Raw genomic sequence first — 16,929 nt, 5'->3', positions numbered from 1 at the left:
GCACGAAGGTTAGAATGGTGCGTATGTGTGTATGTGCGCTGACAGAGATGAATCAAAGTGATGAACAGGGCGGCTTTGAAAAATCGGCAGCCTGATTTGGGGTTCGTCATAGGTCTGATTGATTTATTGAGCAGGAAGTGATTGAATGGAGTGTTCTCCTTTTTCCATTCAGGCAAAATGGAGCCCAGTGGGTAAAAAAATAAATAATTATAAGCCTTCTTTTCTTCCGTGACTTTGGGATTCAAAGTAGTAAAAGTGGAAAATAATAAGGTGGAAGAGAAGTCAAAATGATGAGACGGAAAACAAGAAAGAGATGGTCACTGGAGTTAATGACTGCGTGTTTCAAGAGAAAAATGAAGGTCGCAACAATGACAAGCAATCTACGCAAGGACCATTTTTACTTTTGATTTTGAATAATATTCCTGATTAGAACTGGCCACTTCCATTAATCGTCAATTCCCATCAATGACTATCGCCGAGTGCTTAACGACGCGAAGCCTCGAAAAAAATACACGGACTGAGCATCGACTGAAGCAGGTTTTACGTCAGTCGAGCATTAGTCGTTATTTTAGTCCAAGAAAACATCGTTTTATTCGTCTAGTTTTAGTTAACGAAAACTGTCAAACATTTTAGTCCAGTTTTAGTCAGGACAATCATTTTACCCTTTTAATTTTTTTTGTCAGCATATCAAATTTACATTACATTTCCATCTTATCTAAAACTACTTCACATAAAATTTTCTCATCTTTTTGGTGAAAAACAACTTCACACAACGCAGTACAGGGAGTCCTCAAGTTACGGCGGAGTTCCGTTCCTATGCTGGCTATGTAATACGAATTTGGACTTAAGTCGGAATTCCCCCCGTTAAATTCCATATTTACATCAAAATGCTTTGTACAGTAATTTTAAAAAACAACATAAATGTGTGACCCAGAAGAGACAGAACCAATATTTTGTGACGGACGGCAGAGCGGAGCTAATTCAAACCTAAGATGTGAGGCTATGTGTGGCGCTGTGGACGAGTCAAGTCAAAACGACGTGGGTCGCGTACTATGTAACTTGTATATCAACAAGTGGCTATGACTCCAGGCTGCAAGATAGTAAATAATCCAGGATTAGTTAGCGGTCGTTATTATACTTTTTGTTAACTTATCTCGATGCCATTGTGGTTAACTGTGACGTGTCTAATTAGGTTTGTTGGGTTCTTTTCCAGCTACCTTGTGTCCACATTCCTTCCCTTCGACTAAAATCAAGCATAGGGTTTTTCACATTTCTGTCCCATAGCAAAGCAAGAAAATGAACACTGGACACTTAACCATTTTCTAAAAAAATATTGTTCATTGAATAAAGTTATTGGACAACAGTGTTTCCTGTTTAGCCATTAACAAGCAAATAACTATTTTTGAAGAATTTAACCCAACTATTATGAGGCAGAGAATCACAGTGAATTAGTCAAGCTAAGTCATCTTTATTTATATAGTAAAGGAAGATAAGAACAATAACGGAGAAAGAAAAGGAATACATGAAATATCATTAGAATATTCTCATTTTAAGCAAACAATTATACAGGCTTTACATTTTAAATGTCCAAATATTTAGTACTGCTTTGTGTCTTCCATTAACAACATTCCACGCAATAGATTGTGGTGGCTAAGAAGAAGAGGCTCGGACAGATGAGGAAAAAACACAGCAAGAGTAACAAGCGTGAGAAAGCTGATGGAGAATAAGAAGCAGATAAGTTCACCTCTCATTAGCTCGCCTGCCACACTCTAGACCGCATGCAATGCAGAGTCCAACAACGTGAATTAAACAAAGAGCCAACTACCTCAGAGGAAAGCAGCCCTGCCAGCACTTAGCCAGGCTTCATAAACAACCAGCTCGCATTTGTCACTGACTCTTCACCCAGGCAATGTGACAGCACAAATAAATGAAATAGCCTCCTTTCTCTCAGCATTCTCCTCCTGCCATCGCAGTTGGCCTGTGCTAAAACACGCAAGCTAGCTGACGGCGAACCTGCAAAACAAAAACAAAAGTACAGGACACAGACAAACTGCACCTTATTAATTTTGTCATCTACCTTTGGCAGTGACAAGGACTAACAATGGGACTTGTATGAGTTCCCACTAACAAAGAAACAAACAAGGAACTCAATAATGCAAAATGTGTCTCAAGGAAAAGTATAGATACATTAGTCAGGTTTCCATCCAAATGTTTCAAAATATTTATGCGAAAATGCACAAAACCGACATGCGACTTATGCCCGTTTCCATCCGCTCTTCTTTTGCGAATATGCGCCGCGAGATGACGTTGTAGTGACGGAACTTTGGGACAATGGGGAGTTCCAGGTGGGAATGTTGGTTTTGACGGACTGAACGGAAGTAGTTTGTCTTGTTGGCTTCCCTCCCGCATGTAATTGAAGTGTGTTGTCACATTGAGAGCTGATGTTAATAAAGCCATCTAAAATTGCATTCATATTTTTTTTCTTAAATTATTTATAAAAAGAATCGTGTTTCTTCGTCTCCCCAAACATATCTTACTTTATCATCCGCAATTTATTGTGACTACAAACGTGCGTGTGACGTATATCCGGTCTTGTAGTCACTTATTCGGCAAAGCTGTTTCCATCGCCAAAATGCGCATTTTCCTTTTTTCGACATGCTTCAAAAACCACCCCCTCCAAGCGTAAAAACTTATTTTGCGAATTTTGTGTCTTTTTATTTTTTTTGAATTTCTGGCGTTTCTATCCAGTTGTTTTTTCGCAATTCTTCAAAATTCGAATAAAAATAGGTAGATGGAAACCCACCTTGACATTGACATGTTGATTACCGGTGCATATTTTATATAATGTATATGTATAACTTAAGTTGTACAAGTTAACAGAAACAATGGAGTTTGTGGTGTGGTAGCGAAAAGAACGTACACAGACTCACAATTCACATCATTTAGATGTGCTGTAGAAATAACTGACGTATCAAGGCAGGCAGGATTAAAACCGAAAAAAAAGAATAATAATAATTTTAAAATCCCAACAAGACACTTTTTGCTGGTTGACCAAAAGTGGGTTCAACCATTTTTGTTAATATTTTTTATGTTTAGACCAAACTCGCAAATAAGAAAATGGCAAAGCAGGGATGATAATATGTCATGTAATTGACTGTCAAACGCAGTACAATCACGGCCCTAAAATCAAATATATTGATTTCCAGAGCACCGCACCGCCTCCTCATCTACTGTGTAATTATCAGGCCCTACAACAACATCTCTAGTCGATAATACAACTGAAAAGGTCTTTTCCCTGTTTCACTTCAACACTGTCCCACACACATTTTGAATCATTATGATAATACTGTAGTAAACACCCCCATTAGTAGCAGGGGTTTTGCTTCCCCTGCCATTGAAACCTCCAATTGAGCTAGCCTCTGGAGAAAACACAGATTTGTTAATCAAGCCAAGGCAAAACAATTACTAGAAACCAATAATCAATGACTGTGGACAAACAACAAATTCTTAGTGTAGCTGTTTCAGAAAACAACAAGTGGGAGGAAATAATGTCGTACTAATTAAACTGAAATCTTCTGGTACGCCATCAATAGCTAATAGCTATGCTGCTACACCATTTAGCCCATCTGATTAGACTGCTATAGCCCTTATAAATGCTCTCTAGAGACTTTTACTTAATGAACAGTTCACTTTTCCTTGAAGAACATTTGACTTCCATGCTTGATTTTTATTTTCTGCAATAAATGCTAGCATTTAAAATGACAGATTTAGGGTTTGTGAAACATAAATGGATTTATAAATGCACTAATGAACAGGCGCCATAGTCATTTGTTAGTTGTTGATTATTAACATTATCATTGCCAAAGTTAGAGCAAACAGGAAATATTTGCAAGACTTTCTAGCAGTATTTTGTACATTTATACACAACAAAAATATAAATGCAGCACTTTTGTTTTTGCTCGCATTTTTTATTTGATTAACTCAAAGATTTAAAACTTCTTCCACATACACAATATTGCCATTTTTCTCAAATATTGTTCACAAACCAGTCTAAGGCCCCGTCCACACGAAAGCCAGTTTCAATATATCCTCACAAGTTTCTTACCGTTTAGGCCGTTCGTCCACACAATGGCGCGGTTTCGGAGCTTGAAACCGATCACTTTTGAAACCGAGCTCCAGAGTGGAAAGATTTCAAACCGCGCCCCATACGCGTCCGTCTGGACACCATATGCAGGATGCTCCTCCAGCGGTGACGTAATGGTCGCAGCTCGATGACGACGCATTGTCGCAGATTGATGACGTAGGCGGCAATTCTCGCGCGACTGCGCGCGAACCGTCAGTCTTTCAACAACAATGGCGGATAGCCGTGTTGTAATCATTTTGCGCAGTCTCCTTTGCTTGCTTATGTTTTTGCAGCAAAATATTTGCTTCTTTATTCCCACGTTCAACAATCACCCATCATTGTCACTTCGTCTTTTTCATGTTGTTTCGTTACATGCAAAGCCATGTTTGTTCTGTAGATTGCAATCAAGTTTTTTTTTTTAAGTGTTTGTCTTCTTCGCTGATTCTTTTTCTACGCTTTCCGTTAACTCCCTGTGGCTGCGCTACAGCGCCACTCCAGTCTTGGCATATACATTGCAGCCGTTAAACGTCCTCAGCTTCTTCTTTTGGACACACGCAAGTCTTGAAATGCTTCTGTGTGTACGGGATTTGTTTGAGGAACGAAGCCGGCTTTGCTTCCGTCTGGACGGGGCCTTAATCTGTGATAGTGAGCACTTCTCCTTTGCCCAGATAATCCATCCCACCTCACAGATGTGCCAGATCAAGATGCTGATTAGACACCATGATTAGTGCACAGGTGCGACTGAGACTGCCCATAATAAAAGGACACTCTGAAAGGTGCAGTTTTGTTTGTTTTATTCAGTACTGGCTGGTTTTCTGAGCCCCTCAGACCCCCTCCCCTACCCCCCAATAAAACAAAACTGCACCTTTCATTGTGGCTTTTCATTGTGGGCAGTCTAAGGCACACCTGTGCACTAATCATGGTGTCTAATCAGCATCTTGATCTGGCACACCTGTGAGGCGGGATGGATTACCTCGGCAAAAACGAAGTGCTCGCTATCACAGATTTAGACTGATTTGTGAACAACATTTGAGAGAAATGGTCATATTGTGTATGTGGAAGAAGTTTTAGATATTTGAGTTCATCTCGTAAAGAAATACGAGCAAAAACAAGTGTTGCATTTATATTTTTGTTGTGTATGTACACTATCAGTCCAAAGATGGACATTCCTTTCTCATTCATACACGAATCAATCATTCATTCAATAACATAAGAAACTGTCTCCAAGCTCGTGGCTTTTGCAACAAAATAATCACGCAAGGGTGAAAGAAACACAATCCCAAAATATACTTGTCCACAGTCATTTCCTGCATCTGTACAGTAAATATCGTAATGTGGGTCCTTGAGTGGGTGACGGGTGGAAGCACAAGAAGATGTTGGGAATTAACGAAGAACAGAAAGTGAGCTCAGTGATGAACACCAGGGGAAATCAGGTAAAGCATATCTGTCTGGTTTTATGAGAGCTGTGTGCAAGCTTCTCACAAGCAGAATAAAACAGCCCGAGCAGTGCACACTGAGGAGTTTATCATATGTAGAGCAGCTCTGATTGAACAGCTTTGGGATGTTGCACAAAGTGGAACCACACACTGCTTTAGGCAAAAATTGGAATCTCGAGTCTCCAAATGAGATTATTTCCTTTTTTTTTTTTTTATGTTCTTGGAACAGGTGCAGTAACTTCCGTTAGCGCCAACATTAGGCTGTAAGCAGTGAGGCTGAGACGTCTTCACTTAGCACAATAGCAACCGTAACTGATGTGATCAATAGTTGTTCATGACTTGCTTTCAAAAGGTCCCATCCACCCTCCTCTTCCTAGATATATATCGCAGCCTCATTTCCAGTTATCTCTTCTTCTCGGTCTCATCTATAATTCTACCTTCCTCCACATGCCGTTTCACTCTGCTTTAGTCCAGTGCAGCCCTTATCGCTACATAAACTACACATTCAAATGCTCAGGATTTTTTCTACCATCACCTTTCATGCTGTATACTGCAATTGCCTCAGGGTATACAGGAAGAGGAATCTTTTTTTTTTTTTAATCATCTTTACTCTCTTCTTGTAAATGTATCTCCTCTTCTTCCTGTCTTTCACTTTATTCCTTCCTTTTTTTGCGTCCTCTGTGCTGTAATTTTCTTTTTGCATTGTTATGTTGAAAAAATGCATTCATATTCAAAAGGTAAGGGCTATCTAATTGATGGATGTCTTAAATCTACGGCTACAGGTATCGAATATTTTGATATTCCAGAACAATTATACATACCAGAGAAACCCCCCCAAAACATTTCCTCTTAACCAGGTCTGCCTCATATTTGCTCGGAAGTGTTTAAGCCTTCATGATGTTTAAACAAGTTTGTGATTTTTTGTGAAATGCTGTTGCTGTGGCACAAAAAAGAACGCAGTAGAGAGTCTTAACATGGATGAAAACTCATGAAACTTTGCACACTCATCAATCATGGCAAAAATAATCTATATTTTAAGAGTTTATTAGGAAATTTTTCAAAAAATGGCTCAGTAACGTCCACTAATTTTTTTCAACAAAGCATCCCCGGTTATTTTTCACCAAGATTTACGAAAGGTTGGACGCATATGAAACAGCCCAAGACCTACAAAAAATCTCTTAGAATATTGGTATAAGTTAAACCCAACAGGATGTCTTCAAACTTCTTCCTGACGTAAATAAGCAAACATCCGAGGACTTGATTCACCGATACTTACCGGTAAATCTAGTTCTAGCCCAATCAGGGAGAACTCTCTTTGTGCCGTGAGTAAACCCCAATCACTTTCCAAGAAAACATCTAGCAGCATCTTGGCCCGCATCATTTTCTGTCTCCTCTGCTTTCCTGCAAACCTCTGTTCACAGGTTTATCGGGGCACATTGTTGCATCTCAACGGAAGCTTGCACAGCATTCTGCCATTAATAATTGAAGAGGCCCCACATGGCCAGGCACACTCAGTCTAAATGGATTGTTCTGGGAGAGATCAATGCCAGCCTGTGAGGGTTTTATTAGGCCCTGCAGAAGGAACGTACAAGGACATCGTCAACGCTTGCGTCTCTCTGTCTTAATTGTGCCTTGATATTGCGTAACACCTCCTCCGTCTCTTCACCCACAACAACATACCCACAACCGGGAATCGAGTCCCTGACTGACGCCTTAGAGTACAAATTGAATTATACATAAATGATTTTCCAACTGTATGAATCATTCATTATTCGTGATGCCTTTGACTATGATGCAGGCGAAACAGGACAAGACAGTGTTTTGTCTTTTCTGCTTGCTGTTGGATGCATCATCCTCGCCAACCCGGCAGGACGCATTCACCGAAAGACCAGAGGAGGCATGGGCAAAGGATAGGAGAGGTGGGGGAACGTGAAATGCTACTGTGACCTTCAAGACTTACGACCCTTGGGGTGGTGGTTGGCTGCAAAGGCAAATAACCCTCAGCAGGACTCTCCAACGAGGACATTTTCATCTTTCTCCCCCATGGAGAGGTTTCTTAATTGTCTGTTCTTCACAAAGCATAAATAATTGGTTTGATTTTTGAGCCCATATTTGGTTGGGCTCAAATTCTAAATGATGGAGATTATAAAGTGGCAGTGCATCTTTGTATTTTGATGTGCATCTTACTACTCTGATCCATTTACTGTCAACATAGACAAACAATGGATTTAAGCTTCTTCTTTTTTTTACTGAACCCTCAAGAATCTAAAAGCATGAATGATGATTGACAAGAAATGTTTATTTACACTGAGTTAAATGTAAAATTTAAAGACAATATTTTGATTACATTATTAGATTTTTGCTTTTCTTAACTAGTGTTAAAATAAACAGGTCATTTCTCTGTGCACATTCTGAAATAAATAACTAAATAAACTAACCACATTCATTGAACTATATTCGCAGCTGGTTCTGATTCGATCCATATCACGATTCATAGATCACAATTAGATTTGATACCGATTAATCCCAATCCGAAACTACATTTCGATTATTGCGATTTTTTAAACTCAAATTTTGAAAATACTAATCAGTCAACTTGTACATGTACACTGTAAGATTTGTATGAAAATGTATTTGTTTATCTGATACTTCAGGTCTATAACTGTCAACCACTGTATTTCACAAACGGGCTGTATTCTGTTTCATGTCTGAAAAGCCCCAAAATAAAATATGTGTAAAGTATGAACCCTAACCCTACGACGTTTTGTTAAATAAATCCATCAAAAAAATTTTGGTTTAAATATCAATTCGGCCGCATGTTGAACCGATAAAAAAAAATTGCGCGCTGTATCGTAATACTGTGATATATCGCTGAATCGATTTTTTAACACCCCTAACATATATATATATATATATATATATATATATATATATATATATATATATATATATATATATATATATATATATATATATATATATGAGAGGTGTCAGTTGATTGCGAGTCTTTGAACGTAGCCATCAGTGGCCGTAAATGACGCTGATGTGTGAAACCCGGAAGTCTACGTTGAATGCTTTTATTTTGTTAAGTTCTCGGATGTGCATTATAACATGACGCTCATGCTTTACTGCAACGAAACAGAAGACGAGCTCGATATTACACTTAACGAGCACTTTTCTGGAGTTGCTGGATAAAATACGCCTCACATCAAAAGATCAAGTGGCTTGTAGTCACTCCAAGTGACAAGGCGGTAATCATTCGGCTCTTGGCTTTCACACGGTGTTGAGAGTGTCCATGGATTCCTCTTTGGAGAGCTGTAGCGACCTCGCTCTGTGCTGATCACTAACACCGGCGCTTACCGAGTGTGTTCTGTCAGAGAAGGGAACCGGTGGAAGTGCTACAAAGTCCAAATGGCTCCTCCACTCGAACGTTCTGCTCCTTAAACATTGTGTACTGTAGCTCAAGTGCAGTAAAGTGCATTTCTATTGGGTAATTTTAACGCGGATGTTTCTGCTGCATGTATTGAACAAAAAGGCAGTTTCAATAGGTTGTGTCTTCTTCAGCTTAATGTGATTGTAGCTGGTTAGATTTTAATAATGCATCATCACTGAATTGCGATATTGGCACTATCATTGACAACATACTGTATTTCAAAAATAGCTGTGTATTATGTTGGTAACTATTATACAGGTCTATAGAAATCCCTAAGTAACATGTAAATAGGCATCTTAGTGGCTGTGAGCAATATTGAGATGACACGAAAGCACTGTTACTGTTAGAACATTATTTCCAAATATGTTTTTTTGTCCTTCATATTTATTTTGAAGCAATTTATTGACATGGTCTGGACAACAAGTATTGACAAATCACCTAATGTTGTTGGTTGTAAAACCATTCATCATGGCTCAGAGCGCTATGAGTTCAGAATTGGGTTTCTGTTTTGAAACGGAAGACAATTAAGTGATTCTCCTGCAATATGGACTACTCCGCTGAAGGTGCACAGTTTAAAGCCACTTAACAAGGTAAAATGTCATGTACCAAAAAAGAGGAGGTTTTTTTCGGTGAGGTCAAATCAAGGATATATTTGTTTCCTCTTGAGGTGTCCTCATTTTGGCTTGAACACTACCAAAACTTGTAACAGTATAAAGAAGATTTTAGCTGGTCTAAACTCCTAAATGCACATCCATAAACCTACAGTCTTATGTAGCATGCTAAAATACTAGCTAAACAAGTGAAGCTGCACAAATACCTTTTTAAATTAATGTGTTATGTATTTCGTACGACAAAAATAAGTTTAAACTGAAATGTGTATTTGTGTATGGTCAGAACAATTATCTTAATAAAACGAAGTTGGAGCCTATAGTCTGTTACTTTGGAGGGAATAGATATTGCATCATGTGCTCACTCTTCTTGACAAATAAGCATGTTCCAGGAAAATGTGGACACATCAAATCCATTAAAGTGTCAAGCTTCACAGTGATCTCAAACCAAGTCAGAAAGGGTAGTGAAGAGTGCATTCTGTGGCCTCATTTTATGAGTCAAGTACTTACGTCAGCGCAATTTGAAATGACAAACGGTTGTTCAAATAGCACAAGGACAAATTTCTTCTATCTCTCCTTTTTAAATATTCCAGAAACATGTATGAATTTGAGGATCATGGGCTTCCTGACCAGCTTTGCTTGAGAATATGGCAAAATTGGACAGAGGGCTGAATGCAATAAAAATGTTTCATCATATTACACAGTCAATTTACTTGAGTAATTATGTAATGACTAACTCAAAGTAATTAAGCCATAGAGTTCCTTCCTTTTTTGTAAAGACCAGCAACAACCATTAACTGCTTATACACTCTGGCTGTAAAGTTGTCTAAAAAAAATTATATATATATATATATATATATATATATATATATATATATATATATATATATATATATATGTTGGCAGGTGGCTGATATGTTGGTGGCAAGGTTGGGTTAAAATAGAAAATTCAGAGAATGACATTGTGCCACTCCCATTTTCCAACTGTGCCAAAGGCAGGAAGAAAAAAATAATGGGAGATAATAACCTGCTGTTCCCCTGCAGGTGACAACTAACAAGCTTGTAGATCTCTCCAAGTACATTGTAAACATTGACGAAGCTCTGTAGCCTTAAATAAGCATTTACCTCTATCTTTTGGTCCTCTAGATTTTAACGTAACTGTTTCCATCAAGCACTACTAATCACTGCAATGCACAATGTGTTTGTATTGTCTTCAGCCCGCTTTGGTACCACCTCTAATAGTGCAGTTTGGTTCACTTACTTACTAAAGTTAGATACATGGCTCTCCATTGATTGCTTAAGAGAATTGTCACAACTGTGTTGTGCTGGAATCTTACAGTAGAACAGGAAGTAAAACAGAGACAAGAATTTAGCTTGTGTCGCTTGTTTATAGCTATTATTAGCATGTAACACGACAGTGTGTAGTGAGATAATGATGATCACATTTTAGTTTACTCACAAATTTAGTTTAGTGTGCAATCTGGGCTTGTTTTGTTGAAAAGAGCGATTGTTGTGTGGATGGCAACAGGTTAAATAGACCTGCCATTTCATGCAACAGCAAATGTTCTTCCATGAATTGGCAGGTCTAATTGCAGTCATTATAAGTCATTGGCATCGACAGATACATTTTTTATTTTTGTACCAATTTGATAATTTCCCATTGCATATCTAATGATCTCTCATGATACACGTATGTGTTTTGGCATAGTGGTTGGAAATCATTGATATATACAGTATGTAGATACTGTTGCTGTTTCGCTAAAGCATGCAGTACTGGCAATGCAAGACTGATAAGAGTTAAATCACTGGTTTACTGGGTAACACAAATTGTGATGTGTTTTGTTGGTCTGACAGCTGTTTTTAAATCTTTTTTTGGTACAGAATCCAAAACTCAAGTTTTGGAGCTAAAGGATCACATTTTCTTAAAAATATTAAGAAATATTTTATGTATGTAAATAAAACACTAGGTAGAGCAGGTATGAGCTTTGAAAACTTAAAAAAAGAAAAAAAAAGGAGCCCTCACAAATCTTCTTAATTCCTACTATGGTAGTTTTCCTCTCATCGTCTCAATTGTTATTGCATAAACAAGTTGACACGCAGCTATAGATGAGTCTAATCGTAACCAGCTCTTCTTACTACAGGTAATCAGTGGAATTTGGCTAATCTGTAGAGGAACGTGCTAGGAAAAAAAATGACTGCAATTTTGGATCAGCATGCCAGTTTTAGGCCGCGTCCATACGGAGAAGCATTTCAACACGCTGAGGATGTTTAATGGCTGTAATGTATATGCCAAGTCTGGAGTGGTGCTGTAGCGCAGCCACAATGAGTTAACGAAAGGCGTAGAAGAAGAATCAGCGAAGAAGATGAACACTTTTTTTTTTCTAACTTTATTGCAATCTATAGAACAAACATGGCTTTGCATGTATCAAAACAACATGAAAAAGACAAACACAGGAGAAGTGACAATGGCGGGTGATTCAAGTGCAACACCGCTTGTTAAATGTGGGAATAAAAAAGCAAAAATATTTTGCTGCAAAAACATAAGCAAGCTAAGGAGGCTGCGCAAAACGACTACGACACAGCTATCCGAGTCAACAGATTTTTTATTTTTTATTTTAATCATTCCCTAGTGAAATTGTACCATAGAAACGTGAACTGAACTGGGCCGCTTGGTGTAAAAGTTTTTTATGTTTTTTTTCCCCCCAAGCAGTACTTTGGTTCAGGAAGATTTTTTTGCATTTTTTTCAAGCAGTACTTTTGTTCAAAGCAATTTTTTATTTTTTTATATATATTTTTTTTTGCATAGGCACTATCTGTGGTTCACTCCATAAGGGGACATCATTTGGGACCAGCGGATGAAACACCCTTCACAACCATTTCCTTAAACAAAGCTTGTTTTTGTGAGAAAAAAAATATCTGCCATGAAGAAAATTCACTTAATTTGGGATGTCTTCCAATGTCCAGCGTGTTTGAATTAACTCTATGAATGTAGCTAACATAGCTATACTTCTACCTTCTCCCCCAATGAAAAAGCACACCAGATTTGTCATATCACTCCCATTTGTATAGGCCTACTGTATAAAAGCAGGATGTCCACACAGTAGGACTGTTCTATAATGACTCCACTTAGAATGACGTATAGTTCATCTTATAGATGCAACAAAGCTCCATGTAAGTGTGTGCACTGCGTGAGGCATTTCTAACAGTAGTGGCCTCCACCTTGGCCCCGAAACAATCTTGGCGGTCTGTCTTGTGACAGGTGAGCATGATTGAGGTGCATTACAGCAGGAGAAAACAACGGATGCTTGAGCATGCTCTCCAATCACCCATCTCATACATAGAAAGTGGTTGCTTGATTGATGGCAAGTCAAGAACTGTGCATGGTGGAAACCTGCTTGGGTATGGCAGTACCAAAGAGCCATCCAATTAAAAGGCCAAAGAAGAAGAGTTGTGAATAACAGGGACCTTCAGATCTGTGAGAAAAAGCATATATCCAGCAAAACGCCAGGAGAGGGTACGCTTCATAAAATGTATCCAGACCATTAAGTCTGCAAGGACACTAATGGCTGTCCGTCCACAGGCTTCTGTGCTAAGGCAGCAGTGATGGACTCCCTCCTGTCGCGGTGATCATTGTGTGCCACCACATCTTAATAGCAACAAGAAGACTTAAGTAGACAGATCCCTGGTTGAGCGATCACCAGAATTATTACTGAAGCTTCAACATCAAACAAATCATAGCTTCGAAATCCCAGGGGCTCTCTTGTACATTACAACATGCATCACAATGAAAAACCAGAATGAGAGCGTCTCATGTTGTGTAAACGCCATCTCGTGCATTACATCACCTCGATGCCATATTTTAATGACTTCGCATGCAGGAGGCCAAACTTTCTGGTGTAATTGAAAGTGAAAAATGGAAAAGCAAGCGTGTGATTGGTTGCCAGAATAAATCTGAGGTGCCATAAGTCAGAATGTAAAATATATTAGAAAGGGCTGGACTATTTCCAGGAAGGTTGGGTGCAGGCGGGCAGTGAGTGAGCATACTAATCCACTGGTGGATGTGCTCGGATGCCTCCTCATGGGCACCATAGCAATGAGGTGTTTCTGGTGGGGTGGCTGGTGTGGGGGGAATTTAAAAAAAATTCACGAGACAGAGCATAACCGAAAATTGTAACACACAGCAACATCATAAATTTGATTACATTACATTGTGCTGTGAGCCTGTGAGACATTCCCGGGCACAGTAAAAAGCTTTAACCGAGTTACTGCAGCTCCAGAGGAAAAAAATAAAATAAAGCCATTTTCTTTTTAACAACCGGGGAGGTGGCAAAATATTGTTCTTTGAGTGTTATGAGATTTGTAGGTGTTCATTGTTATAACAGCAGACCATGAAGATGAAGAAAAATAATTATTTTTTAAATGTTTTTTAGAAGATTTTTTTTTAAATAATATATATATATTATGTGTACATTATTTAAAATATGTAATACAATTCTAAACCTTTAAAAAATGTAATTGTAATTCACTACCATGCATTTTTTTCCATGCAAATTAAATGCATCAGTCAAAAGTGTCAAGCAATCCAACAAGGGGGCATCATCACTCATTGAAAAACATCCTAGAAAAAAAACAAAGTTATGTTACCCAAAAATTTGAGTGTATGAAAATCCTAAATCCATCATATGTCCACATGAGGCTCCGCTTCTACACACAAACATGGTGAGGGGAAAGACGATCAGAGTGCTGGTGAGATGCGAGGAAAGATCGTTGCGGAAGCGAGTCAAGTGGATTCCACTGATTAGAAATAGACATTGAACAAAATCATGATCAACATCTTATTCATGCCTCTGTTCAAAACCCTTCAAATAGACCACACGGACGTCAAAAATCCGCAGCTCAAACCCAGCAAGTGAGAAGAAAAAAAACTTGCTTATTTGCCACTTATTATTTTTTTTGTTGAGCGTGCAGCAGAGGAAAGCCGAGCCGCTGGAACTGTCTTTTCAGAACCACGATTGCGTCAATCTGATCCTTCCTGTATTTAGACACCTGCAGAAGCATCGCGCGGTGTTGGGGACACATGCGTATCCGTTTGGCAGAAAACAACAAATAACCCCCCAAAACATTCGAAGCAGTGTCTACTCCCCTGCAACGCACTGGGTGCGGGATTTCGATATACGCACGGCTTGCGCGCTGCAAAACCCGAATAGGCACATAGTGGTCAATTTGTGAGAGAAACGGATCGGACTCCTCGACGTTAAAAATGCTTAAACGTGGGTGCGAAAGTGTGCACAGGGAGCCTTCTTACCTTTATCAGCCACGGAGTTCCTTTCTGGTTCTGTCGTGCGAGCCGTCACATCTTCATGTTTAAAACAAGCAGTAATCCCCGAGTTTTTCTTTCTTTTTCTCTCTTTTTTTTTTTTTTTGCGTCTAAAAGTGTGCGTCCCGGCGGCAGGTCCAGTCAGTCACCGATTCCTCTAGCGGGATCAATCTATAGGATATCTAATCCAGCCCAGCGCAGGTTGCTGAGGGCGCACGTCTGTGTTCGGCAGGAGGAGTCGTTCCCTCAGCACCAGCCGCCGTGCGCACTTGGAGGAACCACAAGCGAGTCCGAACACTGACAGAGGGAATGATGTCATGCGTACGTTCCCTCCCTCCCTTCCTCCCCAGACTCCTCTCCTCACATACAAACCCCGCTGTCTCTCTCTTTCATGCAAACCTCTTTCTTCCCTATTGGCGTGCACTTATACAATTATTCGGAAGGGGGAAAATAGCACAGTTAGGGGACAAGTATGCCACTGGAAACATGTTTTAATGCAATGAGAATTATAAGAGACGCTAATTAGTTTATACTACAGCGTTGATTTAAGTGTTTGGGACAGAACACGCAGAACACACACACAGACGTCCTGCATGATTTTTTTATTTTTTTCCCAGCGCTCCACTTGACGTGATGAAGTCACGCGGTTCCCTCCGCCTCGCTGGGGGTGTGGCCCAGTAAAGCATCGCAAGCCTCACTTTGCAATGTCACTGGGACTGGGAGGGGTGGCGGTGGGGGTACTGTGTGCCAGCACTGCAAACCACTTTAAGCCTCCTCCTTCCCCGATTGCCGCGGGAGCGTCTTCCAGATAAAGATGGCCCGGGAACAGCGAGGTTCATGATCAATATCACGCTCCATTACACTGCAAAGACATCGCGCTTAAACCAGCGCGTGTTTTAAGTGCAACTGTTTTAACGTGTGTTGCTCAAGTGTGTTGGTTTGACAAAAACGGAAGGAACAAAAACAGAAACCACCAAATGGTATTCAGCAAAAGACAATAAAAAAATAAGTCTCACATGACTTCTGTACCCACAAAAACGTTTTAGGTGAATGATAAGAGGCAGTTGTTAAAACTACTGAAATTCTATGCCTGTACAGCAAAATTGGCAGGTAATGCAAAACCTATTGAGTTAAATTTAACACGTTAGTGTCTCTATTGATCCACACTCAATATATTTAAAACAACACGTTTGAATCTCAGTGTGAAATTATATATATATATATATATATATATATATATATATATATATATATATATATATATATATATATATATATATATATATATATATATATATATATAATTTCACACTGAGATGGAGTTAAAACAACTCTGATTTGATTTTAGTAAAATCATTTTTCACTTAACTAGTGGGCAATAGTTACTATTAGTCATTCGTTGACAGGTGTGAAGGTGGAGGTTAATTCCCTCTCTGCAGAGTTAACTTAACACGAGGTTATTAACTCTGTAAATTAACACTATTTAATTCTGAAAATGTTCCATTTATACTTCAGTAGTTAAAATTAACTTCCCAAAATGTCACCCTATAATGTTAACACTCCAATTTTTTGCTGTGTGCATTCTAGTTGTTTTCATTTTTTGTGCAAGAATCAGTCAATATTATTATATGCTGTGAAACTGTTAGTACATGCCAAAAAAAAAAGTGATTTTGTGTGTGTATGGTCTTGTTTTTGTGACATAGTGGGGCCAACATTTCGGGATTTCACTGAGTTGTGGGGCCCACCCGTCCATGTGGGGCCATTTTGCTGGGCCCCACAAGTTTGGACCTCTTTTTGAGGGTCAATACTTGGTTTTAGAGTTTAGGTTTGAATTGGGTTATGGTTGAGGTTAGGGTAAGGAATAGGGGTAGGTAATCATTTTTGATGGTTGAGGTGAGTGGAAGGGGCTAGGAAATGCATTATGTCAATGAGATGGCTCCACAAAGACAGTAAAACAAACTTGGGTTAAGGTTTAGGGTTAGGATTAGGGTTTGTGTGTGTGTGTGTAATAC

The 16,929-nt window shown here is 39.1% G+C and overlaps 1 protein-coding gene across 11 annotated transcripts in view; it reads right to left on the bottom strand.

Moving 5' to 3' along the window:
* Positions 1 to 15,220, bottom strand: part of ptprsa (protein tyrosine phosphatase receptor type Sa) — a 230,770-nt gene extending 215,550 nt beyond the window's left edge. For all 11 annotated transcript variants that reach the window (XM_086088834.1, XM_086088833.1, XM_086088839.1 and 8 more), the window contains exon 1: positions 14,906 to 15,220. The gene's annotated coding sequence lies outside the window, so the exon portion shown is untranslated. The remainder of the gene's footprint in view (positions 1 to 14,905) is intronic.
* Positions 15,221 to 16,929: the final 1,709 nt, after the last annotated feature.

This window comes from Leptonotus elevatus, chromosome 11 (assembly GCF_054856555.1).
Source record: "Leptonotus elevatus isolate MCC_2025b chromosome 11, RoL_Lele_1.0, whole genome shotgun sequence".
Lineage (NCBI taxonomy): Eukaryota > Metazoa > Chordata > Actinopteri > Syngnathiformes > Syngnathidae > Leptonotus > Leptonotus elevatus.
The sequence above is the reverse complement of the archived record's forward strand: the minus strand, read 5'-3'. Positions and strand labels throughout refer to the sequence as shown.